This window comes from Euleptes europaea, chromosome 8 (assembly GCF_029931775.1).
Source record: "Euleptes europaea isolate rEulEur1 chromosome 8, rEulEur1.hap1, whole genome shotgun sequence".
Lineage (NCBI taxonomy): Eukaryota > Metazoa > Chordata > Lepidosauria > Squamata > Sphaerodactylidae > Euleptes > Euleptes europaea.
The window spans coordinates 1,232,348-1,248,296 of NC_079319.1; the positions used below are offsets into that span (position 1 = coordinate 1,232,348).

Genomic DNA, 15,949 nt, shown 5'->3' on the forward strand with positions numbered 1-15,949 from the left:
CAAGTGCTTGGCCAGCCTCTGCTTAAAGACTGCCAGTGAGGGGGAGCTCAACACCTCCCCCAGGTAGCCGATTCCACTGCTGACCTACTCTTACTGTAAAAAAAATCCATCCTAATGTCCAGCCGGTACCTTTCCACCCATAATTTAAACCCATTATTGCGAGTCTTATCCTCTGCTGGCAACTGGAACAACTCCCTGCCAGTGTGGTGTAGTGGTTAAGAGCGGTGGACTCTGATCTGGACAACCAGGTTTGATTCCCCACTCCTCCACATGAGCGGCGGCCTCTAATCTGGTGAACTGGGTTGGTTTCCCCATTCCTCCACATGAAGCTAGCTGGGTGACCTTGGGCTAGTCACAGCTTTCTTAGAGCTCTCTCAGCCCCACCTACCTCACAAGGTGTCCGTTGTGGGGAGGGGAAGGGAAGGTGATTGTAAGCTGATTTGATTCTTAATTGGTAAAGAAAGTAGGCATATAAAAGCCAGCTCTTCTTCTTCTTCTAAGTGTCTACTAGTTCTGTTCAGAACTAGCAGACAGATCACTCCAAGAGGGTCTAATCTACTGATTCAAAGGCCCATCCCATGCTCTCAGCTTCCAGCGCTTGAGGCTGAGACACTTCACTGAAAAATATGCAGACGCCTGTGGGCCAGAAGGGACCAAAGAGGGACTTTACTGCACTAAGATGACCTGCTCATCTCCCGTCCCCCCCCCCCGGTGTTTCCTACGGCCCCTAGCTCCACCTTTTACACTGCGCAACTCCTCCAAAGAGGCCCCTCCAAACGCAACTCTCTCCGTCTGCCCAGGAGGAAGAGCGGCCGAAGCCAGCAGAGTAGCCAAGGACCTGAGCCTGCTTCCTGGCTACCTGTCCCCAAATTGGGCGGAACCAAATGAGCTGCTGCCCTCACCACCTGATCCATCACAAGGTGCTTACTGCCTGCATCACCGTTTCATACCTGCGAGGCTGCCAAGAAACACATGTGGGGGCCCCCTGCCCAGAGGGACGGCCTTGGCAGACCTTTCTGCCTCTGATTTAGTTGCTGTGAGGCTCCCCCCCCCCCGCCCCGCCCGCCAGCCTGTTTGCTCCATACTGGCCAGCCGGGCCCTGGTCTGCAGCTCCGTCTGGAGGGACCAGGGGCTGCTAGGACGAAGGCCCTCGCACCCATGGCTTACTGCTGCCTGGGGAGCAGCCCGGCACCTCCGGCAGGCAGTGCTCCTTCCCGAGGCGTGCCTCTTCCCCTTCCCAGCCTGCCTGCCGCTGCCCTCCCCCCTTGCAAAGTAGCTCCAGCTGTCAGTGGCCCAGATTGGAAGTGCAGGTACGGGGGGCTGGCGCGCTGCCCGTCTCCCTTGTGTCTGTCTGGTGAAAGAGGAAGCCAGTCCACCTCTGGAATCCTTCACTCTCTCCTCGTTGCTACTCTCCCGGCGTCCCTCCTGGGGATTGGGGGTCAGTCTCGCTCGCTCGGTCTCTCTTCCCCCCCCCCGCCCCTCTCCGATTACAATGCAGCCAGTGTTCGCTCCAAATCCCCCACCGCACGTTAATTCTGCTCTTCTGTCTCCAACGACCAAACCGCCTTCCTGTGCCTTCTGTCTTTCCATTACTCCTCCGCTATTTTTTATCTCCAACAAATAGCGCACGTCAGCTCCAATTGAAGGGAGCGCGGCAGGGAAGGGGAGCCCGCGGAAGCCGTGAGGGCACTGCTTTGCACAAGCCCAGACACCCCCTCCACCATGGAGGGAGCTGACTCTCAGCCCCACAAGCCAAAGGGCCCTTAGTGTCCCAGGAGCAAGCAGAGACAGCAGCCCAGGCCCCTCGCCCGCTGGGAGGCAGGGCTCTCGCACTCCTTCCGGCAGCCGCCCTCCCCCCGCCCTGAGCAGCCCCTGCCACCTGCCCTCACTGCCCGCAGAAAGGGAGCACAAGCGGAGCACACCAGCACAGCTGCTTCCTTTACCCTCGGTGTGCTTCTTCAAGGAGCCCAGGGCAGCTGATATGAGGTTATCCATTTTAGTGACTCTGTGTTGATTCTGGATTCAGGAACCCACCCACCTACCCCATCCTTTGGCATGCTAAACCATCCAGTTCTTTAGACCCACCCCGAAACAGAAGAAAGCTACCTGGCAGAGTGCAGAGCGAGACATTTTACGAAGGCCTGGAATTAAAACAGCTATGATTCTAAGACACAATCAATACAAAAAAACCAAAACGAAATTAGAATCGTAGAGTTGGAAGGGACCCCCGAGGTCATCTAGTCCAGCCCCCAGCACAATGCAGGACATTCACAACCCATTCACAACCCACACCCCCAGTGACCCCCTACTCCATGCCCAAAAGATGGCCAACATGCCCTCCCCCTCATCATCTACCTAAGGTCATAGAATCAACATTGCTGACAAATGGCCATCTAGCCTCTGCTTAAAAATCTCCAGGGAAGGAGAGCTCACCACCTCCCGAGGAAGCCTGTTCTACTGAGGAACCGCTCTGTTAGAAAATTCTTCCTAATGTCTAGACAGAAATGCTTTTGATTTAATTGCAACCCATTGGTTCTGGTCCAACCTTCTGGGGCAACAGAAAACAACTCGGCACCCTCCTGTCTATGACAGCCCTTCAAGTACTTGAAGATGGTTCTCATATCCCCTCTCAGTCGTCTCCTCTTCATGCTAAACATACCCAGCTCCTTCAACCTTTCCTCATAGGACTTGGTCTCCAGACCCCTCACCATTTTTGTTGCCCTCCTCTGGACACGTTCCAGATTGTCTACATCTTTCTTAAACTGTGGTGGCCAAAACTGAACACGGTACTCTAGTTGAGATCTAACCAGAGCAGAGTATGGTGGTCTTAATGGAAGCAGGCAAGTGCAAGTGAGCTAACCGGCCGGCCCTGGCTTAGTGAAGTCAGGCTTGGTCAAAGTGGAATGTTTCAGTTGATGTTGCAAAAGTGTTGATATTTGGCTTTTGAACAGGAGTTTCAGGAACACAGAAGGGTCAGTTGACCGAGGAAGGGCTGTGGAGCAGTGGTTGAGCATCTGCTGCACAAGCAGAAGGTCCCAGGTTCAATCCCCAGCACCTCCAGTGAAAAGAAACTACTTGTAAGTGATGGGGAAGACCTCAGCCTGAGCCCCTGGAGAGCTGTTGCCAGTCCAAGCTGTTGGCTTCATAAACCAAGGGTCTGACTCAGTATCAGGCAGCTGCACATGTCCACCTGCCCAAAGGAAAAAGAGGGGAGTTCAGCAAACTCCATTCAAACAATTTCTTTTACCATCACAGCAATTGATCTCCTTAAGGTCTGGACTGAATTGCTTTTCATATTCTGCAATCTGCCTTGAGTCTCAGTGAGAAAGGCTACCAACAAAACTAATAACAATATTGATGCATACTGCAAAACGTCTGTGCATCCTTTGCGCTGCCGTTCCATACACCTTCCCCATAGCGTCAAGAGCCCTGGGCAGGTGGCACATCTGCTTGAACATACCAACAGCAACAGGAGTGACTCTACCACTGTATGTCTCTTGGCTTCCGAAGCCACCTCTTTTGCAAAACAGCACACGTGAGTGTGTGTGTGTGTGGGGGGGGGTTGTATGGAGAAGGGGGTGTAGGCTGAGGGGGAGAATTAGGGGAGGGGCCGTGGCTCAATTTGTAGAACATCTGCTTGGTATGCAGAAGGGCCCAGGTTCAATCCCCAGCATCTCCAGTTTAAGGGACTAGGCAAGTAGGGGGTGTGAAAGACCTCTGCCTGAGACCCTGGAGAGCCGCTGCCGGTCTGAGTGGACAATATTGACTTTGATGGACCAAGGGTCTGATTCAGTATAAGGCGGCTTCATGTGTTCATGTGCATGTGGGAATCAGCCCTTGAGATTCTCCAGATATTTTGTGCACATGGGTGCAAGTGCATACATAATATGCCTTATACATATTCAGTATAAGGCAGCTTCATGTGTTCATGTGTGTGAGATGCGCTCCTCCCAGGAGGATACTTCACAGAGGGCCTGTTCCAGTCCTCCACCCCCACCCCCTCACAATACCACAGGCTGTACTTTGGGTGGGCAGCAGCACCCCAGCTTCTGCACAGCCAAAGACCCCTTTCCATGCCAAGCTGGGCAATCCCCTCTTTTCCAGGCAGATTTATTGCAGGGAGAGACAGTTTCCCTTCATGCCTCCAAGATGCCTCCAGTGCTTTGGCCGCAGTTGCCATTAACCCAATGGGATGTTGCTGTTGGCACGTTCTGCTCTCAGCTGCGGGACTTTTCCATTCGAGGCACCTCCGGAACCATTCCTGAAATGCATTGGGAGGGGGCAGCAGAGAGAGCGAGGGGCACCCCCCCTTTGGTGCCCTAAGGCCTGCCTGTCATTGCCCCATAGCAAGAGAGGCAGCAAGACCTGCATTGAGCCTTACTGGCTGGAAATGGCCAGGGGAGACTCTCTCCAGCACCAGCCTCCAGCAGGATCTGCTCCAGCCCTCTCCTCTGGGCAGGGCAGGGCTGCCCATTAACTGCTGCCCTTTGCCCTCATCCACAGAGCTCCGTGCCATCGGGGCCCTGGCATTACAAGCAGTGCACACGCTCTGGGCAGCAGACAGCCCTGGGGCCAAGGCGCCTGACCTGATCCCCACCTACAATGTTGTGCTTTTACTGGGGGAGGTAGGGAGGACAGTGACCAACACTGTGCAGCTGGAGGGACCCCCACCCTTTATGTAGGAACCACCCAGATCTCGCTTCTGTGCAAGCCAGGCTCCACTTGTTAAAGGTTATGAGATCCACAGGCGAAGCCTCTAACAGGCCTAGAAGGCAGGCCCCCCTCCCGTCATTTCCTCCTATGGCGTATGAAAAATGTACGTATGTGTGGAGGGGGCGGGGACCTAGAGAAGAACCATAACACCGATATGATTGTGCAAGCAGCAGAGAAGAGGTGCTGAGCCTGAATGGACCAGAAAACCAGACTGAACAAATTCATTTAGCCCTTTCAATTTTACCAAGCTCTTCCTTCCTGCTCTCTCCATCTCGATTTTGGTCACAAGCGCCCTGCCCAGCAAATCACTGTCACTCCAGCTTTACAGGTGGGGAACTGAGACCAAGAGAAAACAGGCCATGCAAAGCTTGCCTCTTGTTAAACACAAGCATCCTTTACTTGCGTCATTCTCAAGTGGTAACGTTTCTGTTGAGACAGCGCCAAAATATCTTGATTCCCCCCCCCCCGCCCAAGAACCTCTTTGGGCTTTCCCTGGTATCTGACAAAGGGGGCTCTCAGGTGTAGGCTTCCTAGAGGCACCTGGCTGGCCAGTGTGTGAACAGACTGCTGGCCTGGATGGGCCTGGGTCTGACCCAGCAGGGGCCTTCTTATGTGTCGCTGGACACAAATCGAGTCTGTTCTACTGCAGACCGACACGGCTGCCACCCTCTGAAACTATCAAGAAGGAACAACACTCAACAGGCAGGGCTACGGAGGACACTAACTGGTTACGAAGCACCACCAGTTGTCTGTGTTGGCAGAAGGTAGCTCTGGACTCTAGCCCTTCAGAGGGCTGCCCCCCCAAGACCCCCTCATCCAGAGCGCCAGGAAGGACTCACACAAAGCAGCACAGAAGCCCAGAGCTCGGCTGGAAAGAAGTGAGCCGGGGATCCCAGGTCAACAGCCTCCCCTGCTTTGGCTGCAGAAGAGCCCAGTAAGGGCTGATTTCGGTCAGGAGGAGGAGCAGCACCACTAAGATACCAGCGCAGGACTTTAGCAACAACAGGGATTGCAGTCAAGCAACCGTACAGGCTTCGCTGGCACTCCAGAATGGAAGGGACAGGGTTTTTTTTGCCGTCCTGAGGAGCAGAACTCCTGCCTTGGATATGTGCCACTAAACTTTACATGTCCTTCACATGAAGCGGCCTTGTACTGAATCAGAACCTCGGTCCATCAAAGTCAGTATTGTCTACTCAGACCGGCAGCGGCTCTCCAGGGTCTCAGGCAGGGGTCTTTCACATCACCTACTTGCCTAGTCCCTTTAACTGGAGATGCCGGGGATTGAACCTGGGACCTTCTGCATGCCAAGCAGATGCTCTACCACTGAGCCACGGCCCCTCTCCTAAGAGAAGGCCTACTTCAAACTGAAGGGATGGTCCACATCTTTTCTGTAGGCCCTCTTGTGTTCCCAGACTCTCCTGCTCTTGGGCCCTTTCTTCAACTAAAGGCAGAGGCAGTAGCCTCTACCGCAGCCCAGGAATTCCCAGTGCCCGGCGGCTGGATGCTGCTCAACAAAAGCGGATCAGAATGAGGGTTGGGAGCCAGGGGCATCAGGAGCAGCAGACGTAGAAAGGCCGAGAAAGCCTGCCCCCCCCCACAAGCTGCACCCAGATCCTCTCTCATTTTTTAAAATGGTAACAGCTCTTGCTCCCCTCCCACCTAAGTAAGAGCTAGAAACTTCCAGAACCCCAAGCATTTCCACCGACTATGCAGCAGCGGCCACCCAATGCCACACTGCTGGACGCGACAGCAACCAGGGAAGTCCCCCGAACAGCAACGGCGAGTTGGCACAAGGCTCTCCAGCTTAGCAAGCACCGTTTCCACACCTCTCCCAGGCTCCCTGTGCAACCAGCTGCACCACACTGTCTAGGACGTCCCGCTGCAGCATCACCTGTCTATGGCAAGCTGAGGCATTACAGAGCGACACTATCAGAAAGCAGCCAGACGCATGACACCGCCTCCTCCATGCCTCCCTTCTCCCTTGGGAAAACTGCACCCATCTGGACAATGGTGCAGAAAAGAGCAACCAAAATGATTTGGGGACTAGAGCAACTGCCCTATGAGGAGCGGTTAAAATGCTTAGGGCTGTTTAGCTTGGAAAGAAGGCGGCTGAGGGGAGACATTATAAAGGTAAAGGTCCCCTGTGCAAGCACCGGGTCATTCCTGACCCATGGGGTGATGTCACATCCTGACATTTCCAAGGCAGACTTTGTTTGCGGGGTGGTTTGCCAGTGCCTTTCCCAGTCATCTTCCCTTTACCACCAGCAAGCTGGGTACTCATTTTACCGACCTTGGAAGGATGGAAGGTTGAGTCAAGCATGAGCCGGCTACCTGAAACCAACTTCCGTCGGGATCGAACTCAGGTCGTGAGCAGAGCTTTTGACTGCAGTACTGCAGCTTAACACTCTGCGCCACGGGGCTCCTGGAGACATTATACAGGCCTATAAAATTATGCACAGTATGGAGAGCGGACAGAGAGAAGTTTTTCTCCCTCTCCCATATACTAGAACTAGAACGCGGGTTCATCTGCTGAAGCTGGAGGGTGAGAGATTCAAAACAGATAAAAGGAAGTATTTCTTCACACAACGCATAGCAAAATTGTGGAACTCCCTGCCCCAGGATGTGGTGATGGCTGCCAACTTGGAAGGCTTTAAGAGGGGGGTGGACATGTTCGTGGAGGGGTATTCATGGCTACTAGTTAAAACGGATACTAGTCATGATGCATTCTCTCCAGGATCAGAGGAGCATGCTGAATATATGAGGTGCTGTGGAACACAGGCAGGATGGTGCTGCTGCAGCCGTCTTATTTGTGGGCTTCCTAGAGGCACCTGGTAGGCCACTGCTGGGTGGGCCTCCGTCTGATCCAGCAGGGCTTCTCTTAGGTTCTTATGGTCACATCTCGGACTGGGAAGCAATCTTCCTCCAGGTGAAAGACGCCTTCCCTCCCAACACCGGGCCGAGCTCGCTTCTCTGCCTCCCTTGGAGCGGTTTGCTGGGCCAGTAATTTCTCTAGTGCATCTGCTGCCTGCACTTGGGGGAAGGGGGTGAACAGCTACATTTAGGTGGGTGGGTGGAAGTGGACTAGACAACCCTTTGTCCTTTCCAAGTCTGAGATTTGGTTTCTTTTTCCTATGCATAATATTTTACAGATTTGCTGAAATCTACCTTGTTGTTTTCAAATTAATTCTCCTCTTCCCTCCCGGACCATTTTTTATCTGCACTACACACCACGTTATGAGATTTGTGGTGGGCTCCTAACCCCGGCTTCTCTGAGGACAGGAGCCTGGCAGCCCTTTGCACTGAAAGAGCCAAACAGCACCAACTTTCAGAGTGTGGTTCACACTCGGGTTACTGGCCACTGTTCCCCTCTGTTTTCACAAAAACCCCTCTGGCCCCACAAAAGCTTTGCCTTTTGTTCCCTCCTCATACTGGTTATTCCAACACCCCTCCCACCCTTCCAATACATCTTAACATAAAAATTTGTTTTTCTTTTTAAAAGAGACACATTTGGTTCCAGACTGAGCTGTATTCAGCTCTCCAAGCCGCAGCCCTCGGACTTCACTTCCCCCATTCTCAGCCTCACAGGGCTGTTGTGAGGATAAAAAGGAAGCGAGGAGAGGGTTGTAAGCTGCTTTGGGCAACTGCTGGGGAGAAAGGTGGGGTATAAATGAAGTAAATCAGTAAATAGCAAATCCTCTCCTTAGCATAATGTTTCTCGATTTTCAGCAACTTGAGAATGCCAATTGTGACAGTTGGCACACACCAGTGGGTCCCGTTTCCATAATGGGTGCGTCAAGCTACACAAGCCCTGCAGAGGTTTTCCACCTTCACATCCACTGACTATCATTATGTATGGAAGCAGACTGAAAATCCAATCGGTCGTATACCAGAAGTAACTATGATGACTGATCTTCACGTCCAGAAACCAATCAGTTATTAACGTTAGGAAATGAAGGCAAACACGGCACACGTGGGCCTTGTGCTGGCTCTGGGGATTGTCCCCGTTTCATATCCCCCATTGAGCACAACTCACACGAATGATTTGTAGCACAACAGCCCTGACAACTGGTAAACAGATTATATTTACATATGTGGAGCAGAATTTTTTCCACAGAAAAATACAGCATCGAAACTTTTTCCACCCCCACCCCCCCGTTACTGATCCTGTGAAGCGGGGGCTACACGCTTGGTGCCAAATTGTGGTGGGAACTTTTGACACTGCTGACTAAAACTTGTTTCTGAAATTTGTGTGCGTGGAGATTCCTGGCGCTGTAAGCCCGTGGGGCGTCGGTGCGAGCTGTACGCTTGCAGCTTCGGAAATGGGCAAAATATTTCTCAGCGTGGTCAGCGGGGCAAGAGGCCTCATGCAGGTTGTGAGTGCGAGAGCGCTTGCGGAAGGGGAACTTTCCCACCATTCCCCCTGCCCCTAAAAGCCGAGGCTGGAGGAACTTTGTAGATAGAGCAATGCGTCACTGGGGTCTGCAGTAATGAGGGCAAGTTGGGTGGGATTGCCCTTCAGAGGCCGTGCATATTTCACACACAAGGAAACAAACCCCCGTCCTAAAAACGCTTCATGGCTGCCTGTGCCCTCTGCTTCCCACAAAAAGAAACAGGCCCAAGACAAACAGACGGTCCGCTTTCCTTTGCTTACAGGCCCCACGCTGCTGCCTCCGGCCGATGGCGCTCTGCAGGCTGATGAAGCCCTTCCCCTTCACTCTGCCACTCGGGTATTGTCCACAGAGACGTGAAATTGTGTTCTTTAAGGGCTAGAAGTTGGCGCTTTTGAAGGAGCAGCAGGAAAAGACCCAACAAGAGATGGACTGACTCCATCAAGGAAGCCACGGCCTTCAGTTTACAAGACCTGAGCTGTTAATGACAGGATGTTTTGGAGGTCCTTAATTCACAGGCCATAAGTCAGAAGCAACTTGATGGCACACGTTATTTAAATCAGAAAATTTTCTGATTCAAATTTCCCCAGAAAATCAATTATCTCTGCTCCAGGTGAAAGAGCGCCGGTCCTTCTGAGTAAACTCTTGCCCTTGCTATTTATTTCTCTCTTTTTGAGAGCCAGCGTGGTGCAGTGGCTAAGAGCGGTGGTTTGGAGCGGTGAAGTCTGATCTGGAGAAGCGGGTTGGTTTCCCCACTCCTCCACACAAAGCCAGCTGGGTGACCTTGGGCTAGTCACAGTTCTTTTAGAGCTCTCTCAGCCCCACCCACCTCACAGGGTGCCTGCTGTGGGGAGGGGGAGGGAAGGCGACAGTAAGCCGGTTTGATTCTTCCTTAAGTGGGAAAGTCGGCATATAAAAACCAGCTCTTCTTCTTCTATACCTCCTCCACAAAAATGAGACCTGCAGTCGCCCACCCAGCACCCAAGCTGCTGCTGCACCTTGGAATGCGGCATGCGCCTACCTTGGCTACAGCGCCAACATTTCCAACCAAAGCTCCGTTTCCCATGGGCGGGAACCCCCAGGACCTCCTCAAGGAGGCCGCTTTGGCTGCTCACTTCCTCCATTTGTGCTGGGTAGGCTTCTTTATCGGGGTAATTTGGCTTCCTACTCTCAAATGAACTTGCACTGACATCCAGTTTTAGGTCATCTCTGAATGCAAACCAACGGGAGCATTTTCCATTGCTTTTCATCTGACGCTAATTAATTCCCGTGAGCCGCTTTCCTCCCCTCTAGCTGAGCCTGTCTGGTTACTGCCAAGCCCCCAGCCCTTGCCTACCCTGCTTTCTGGCCCTGAGAAGTGTTCTTGGATCCATCTTCATTAGAGCTCAATTAAAGGAGGGGTTTTTGAAACCTGATGCCTGCTTTTCATTAAAACAAAATACTTCATACCAGGTGTAGGTGAAAGCCAACAGAGCGGCAGCAGCAGCAGCAGGAGGCGGCAGTGGTCAGCCTGAAGAAAAGGCAGGTGTGGGCAGGATGATGCAGGCCATGGTGATATGATAACCATCTTCAAGTAACTGAAGGGCTGTCATATAGAGGAGGGTGCCGAGTTGTTTCCTGTTGCCCCAGAAGGACGGACCAGAATCAACAGGGTTGAAATTAAATCTAAAGAGTTTCCGTCTAGACATCAGGAAGAATTTTCTAACAGTTAGAGAGGTTCCTCAGTGGAACAGGCTTCCTCAGGAGGTGGTGAGCTCTCCTTCCCTGAAGGTTTTTAAGCAGAGGCTAGATGGCCATCTGTCAGCAATGCTGATTCTATGATCTTAGGCAGATCATGAGAGGGAGGGCATCTTGGCCATCTTCTGGGCATGGAGTAGGGGGTCACTGGGGGAGGTAGCTGTGAATTTCCTGCATTGTGCAGGGGGTTGGACTAGATGGCCCTGGTGGTCCCTTCCAACTCTATGATTCTATGAAACCAAAGCAGAGGCATGGTGCAAGACATGGAGAGGAACAAAGAGAGCTCTTTCCTGCGATTAAGATCGTTTCAGAGGGTAGCCATGTTGGTCTGCAGCAGAAGAGCTACATTCGAGTCCAGCAGCACCTTAGAGGCCAACAAGAGTTTTGAGGTAGGAGCTTTCGAGAGTCAAAGACGAAGGGAACACTGAATCTCAAAAACTTAAGAACCCCAAAATCTTGTTGGTCTCAAATGCTGCTAGAACTGAACCCTGCTGTGAGAATGTGCCCAAAGGCACATGAATCGGAAACATGGCCAAGCACACCTACAGAGAAAGTGGGTCAGGGCTTCTATGTTCCCACTCCACCCCCTCCCCGTGGAATCTTCCATCTCCCTGCCAGGGCTGAAGCAAACTAGCAAGTCCTCTGAGAAGATCGAAGTACCCAGACAAGCATCTGGCTGATGTGAGGAACGTAAGAACATAAGAAAAGCCCTGCTGGATCAGATCCAGGCCCATCAAGTCCAGCAGTCTGTTCACACTGTGGCCAACCGGGTGCCTCTAGGAAGCCCACAAACAAGACGGCTGTAGCAGCATTTATCCTGCCTGTGTTCCACAGCATCTGATATATTCGGCATTCTCCTCTGAGACTGGAGAGAATAAGTATGCATCATGTCTAGTATCCATTTTCACCAGTTGCCATGGATAGCCCTCTCCTCCATGAATATGTCCACTCCTCCTCTTAAAGCCTTCCAAGTTGGCAGCCATCACCACATCCTGGGGCAGGGAGTTCCACAATTTAACTATGCGTTGTATGAAGGAGCCACCCAATAACACAGAGAGACACTACCAGGGAGCTCTGCAGCTCTCTCAACTTGTGCTGGGTGCGACACACGAGGTGACCCATAGATCTGCCCTCTCCACCCAAGGAGGTTGGGTCCAACTACTCCTGCACTGCTCACTACAGTGGTTGCTGCTGCTCCCCCCCCCCCCGCAATGCTCGCCAGTGTTTCCTGCTGGTACATTAACTCCCATCAACTCTGCTCCATTCCTTTTAGAAAGGAGTGACGTTTACCAGCCCCAAGTTCACACGGTTAGTTACATTTGGGCGCACCTTAGAGACCCAGAAGATTTTTTAGGGTATGAGCCTCAAGAGTTAAAGCTCCCTTCATCAGATTCGTCAGGGTTAGTTATGAAACCCAAGGCCCACCTAAAGTTCACAATACAATACGTAAACTTTCGAGTCAGACAGAATTCTTCTGCAGATGGAAACAGCCAGTCTTTATTTCTGATCATCACTGAACCCCACCTTTATTTTGAGTGCTCTGGAACATAGGTAAGACCTGAGAGAGAAAAGGGGCCGGTCTCTCACACCCCATTTGTCTCTGGAATCACGTGGAAGCAGCGAGAAAGTCTTGCTGAACACCTTTTGTGACATCAAAAACTAAACCTCTCCCCTCGCCAGTGCCCTGAGCATGCCAGAGAAGACAGCAGAGGGCATGTGCGGCCTGACTCTGCAAACCCTCACCGCAACGCACAGGGAGCTCTTGCAAAGGGGCTGGGCAAGCAGGGCCAGGTGGTGTCCAGAAAGAGATTTGTGACTGATGCCGGGATACCTGGCAGTGCAGACCCCCGTCCGGAATATTTGCGACGTCACGCCATGTGCGCAGGGTGGTGAAAGAGCCACCCGTTCACCCTTGCTCCCAGGCGCTGGGACACAGCAGCCTGCAGGGGTGAAGGAAAGGCACTCCCTGTCGAGGCTACGACAGCCCAAACCTCCAAAGGCAGAGACAGTTCTGATAAAACCGACTCAGCCAGCCCTCCGTCACGGGCCAGGAGCAGGTGAGCGCTGGATACAACCAGCAGCAGCCAGGGTGCCGACAGTCCCGGACGCGCCCGGGTTGACTGAGCCTGCCTGCCCTTCCTTTGGGCGCGCCAGTTCCGGGCAGACCCCTCGGAAATGGAGGCAAATGTTCCTCCGAAAGGGCAGCCCCCGTATGCTGAGACAGACCCAACGCACAGAGGGGGGGGGGGGAATCAGCGGAAAGAAAGTTTCCACTCCTCACCTCAAAGCTGCTGTGGGTTTCTCTCCCTCTCTGGGTCAGAGAGAGAGAGAGAGAGAGAGAGAGATATGTTCATTTCAACTATTCACTGATGTCATTTTTTCCAGGATTAAAAAAAAAGGGCTCCTCAGCCAGCCCCCCCCTCTCCTTTCCCTCCCACATAATGCGCTTCTATGCAAACACTTCAAAAACCAAACTTGGGGTGTCCAGAAAACAGAGTAATTCCTTCCCTCGTTTTATGAGGGCATCCACACCCGTTCTTCGGGGGGGGGGAGGCTCACACCACACCCAGCCCCAAGCCAAGCGGGCAGTTCTGGGCCCGGGAAGCCTGAAATAGAAGCATGACCCGACAGCGCTTCCCTGCGATGCCAGCATCTGCACACGGCAGCAGCCCAAGTTTCCATCAGGAACGCCAGCAGCCGGGGGGAGGGGCTGAGCTCGAGCATAGCAGGATGCCCAGTGGGGGTGGGGGGCACTGCCAGCGCTCCGGCTTCTCTCAGGGCAGCGGCACGCCAAGCAGCCTGCTCAGGCGCTGTCCGGTCCAACACTCCCGTTCCCTCCTCACAAGCACACAGGCCGGTCTGAGCAGGGCTTGGATCCTGCCCAAGGAGCTCCGGGAGAGGAGAGAAGGGGGGTTCGTCCAAGATGGCAGCCTGGAACCCGCACAAGCAGCGCGGCATGAAACTCCGGTGCCAGGTCCAGCCCCAAAGCAGGAGGCAGCCCCCCCCACCCCAGGAAGCGGGTTGGACTCTGACTGAACCGTTCCGGCTGCCAGCCAAGGGAGCCTGAGCTCAGCACAACCAGCTGGCTTTTCTAGCCCTGGAAGGCAGAAGAGGCGCCATCCTCCACTGCCCAGAAGGGCCTGCCCCACCTGTAGCACCAAGCTCCACCACCCTAGCCCACCCACCCCCTCCCCTGCCACCCTTTCACTGCCTGTGCCTGCCCTGCGTCCGGGGGCCCAGCTGCTATTCTGCCCCCTCCAACCCCCCTATCTGCTGTCCATCCCGGGACAGGTGTGCCAGTCTCAAAGGCCCACCCCCTTTCACCACCCACTCAGAGCACAGCTGGGAAGCATTCCGGGCGCTTTGGGCTATAGTTTTATGATTGGTCTCTGAGATCATTAATGCCTTTTAAAACATCTATATATCAAAACGCGAAGGTCAACAGCGGAAAGGCAGGGCGTATTCTGTAATCACACGGAAAGCACATTGTGCGGCTCCACGTGCAGAATTCCACCTCCCCAGTTTGTCCGATTCCGTGCTAAAAAGGGCAGACTTCTCTGGGCTGCAAAGGGGAGTGGTCTCCTGCGGTCACAGAAACCAGGAGGACACCCAGACTTTGCTCGGCTCCCGGCAGGAGTCTGTTTGCTTTGTCTGAACATGTTCCCAGGAGTCAGGGATGCAGCGCCTGGTCCCGTCGCCAGCAGAGGTTGAATAAGCCATGCCAAAAATAGGGCCCGTCTGAATTAGAAGAGTTGGTTTTTATATGCCGACTTTCTCTACCACTTAAGGGAGAATCAAACCAGCTTACAATCACCTTCCCTTCCGCTCCCCACAACAGACACCCTGTGAGGTAGGTGGGGCTGAGAGAGCTCTAAGAAAACTGTGACTAGCCCAAGGTCACCCTGCTGGCTTCCTGTGTAGGAGTGGGGAAACAAATCCAGTTCGCCAGATTAGCCTCCGTCGCACATGTGGAGGAGTGGGGAATCAAACCTGGTTCTCCAGATCAGAGTCGACCCCTCCAAACCATCGCTCTTAACCACTACACCACGCTGGCTCTCATCGTGCAAACTGGCCACAGGTTCTCTTTAATGTAAAAGCATGGCTGGACTTTTCACCCCTGGCCTCAGCACATGACTCGGCTGCTCGTGACCTTGGGCATGTCTCTCTCTCTCTCCCTTCCACAAAGCGGAGAAGGGCCCCTGGGAAAGCGCATGCGGCCGAGGGACCACCACAGCCAAGGGAGGCCTAGCCACTCTGCCGCACAGGGCCCCCAAACTGCCGGCCAGGGCAACGGCGCCTCCTCTCCATGCCCAAGCACAGGTGTTCAGAGCCCTGCTGCTGTGGCCAGATGTGCTCCAGCTTCACATAAACATTTAGTGCTCCTTCGGATGCTGCTCGTCTGTCAGCCTCCCTCACATCTTGTAACAATGATTCCCAATCAGCTCGATGCAGCCGGACTTGCCGACGGACTCTCGAGGGGGTCTTAAAACCCGCTTCAACATCCCACCACGCCAAGAGGGCCCAGGAGAGGAACCAAAGGAGCCGGCCGGCCGGCCTCTCCTCCCCCATCATGCGACCAGCCTCCTTCGTTTCTCCACTGCCACACAGAAAGGGAAGTTCCTAGCAACGTGCTCCCTATTTCGGGCCCACCTTTTAGACGGGCTCCCTATGGCCAGCTCTCCACAGCTGTTTCCTCTTCACCTTCACCGTGGGGCGAGGGCCAGATCCCAAGAAGCCAGAACTCCCCTGCTGGCCTCTCCGGCGTCACGACAGCCCTTTCTTCAGGGCCTCCTCCCACCCACCCCCAGCCTGGCTGCCCAACACGTGTTGCTCTCCCGACAGCTGGCGCCTGGAGGGCTTCCCCGTGGCATTGCCCAGCCCACTGCATTGAACCCCAGGCAGCACACCCCGCTGTCAGCACAGTGAGACTCCTGGGCTCTCCCATTGCTGCAAGAGTTAAAGAGGGCGGCAAAGAAGGTGCAGGAGCCTTGCTGGCCGATGGCGCTGAAGGCAGGCGCCCAAGTCAAGAGTTGCTGCCGTCTCCTCCAAAGGTACGGAGAGGCTGCTCTGGGTAGCAAGGGGAGGCCAGCAGCCTGGGGTGGCCACTTGCC

At 53.9% G+C, this 15,949-nt stretch overlaps 1 protein-coding gene across 1 annotated transcript in view; it reads right to left on the reverse strand.

Annotated features, from left to right (window-relative positions):
- BOP1 (BOP1 ribosomal biogenesis factor) overlaps positions 1-15,949 on the reverse strand; it is a 103,526-nt gene that overhangs the window by 44,598 nt on the left and 42,979 nt on the right. The window lies entirely within an intron of this gene.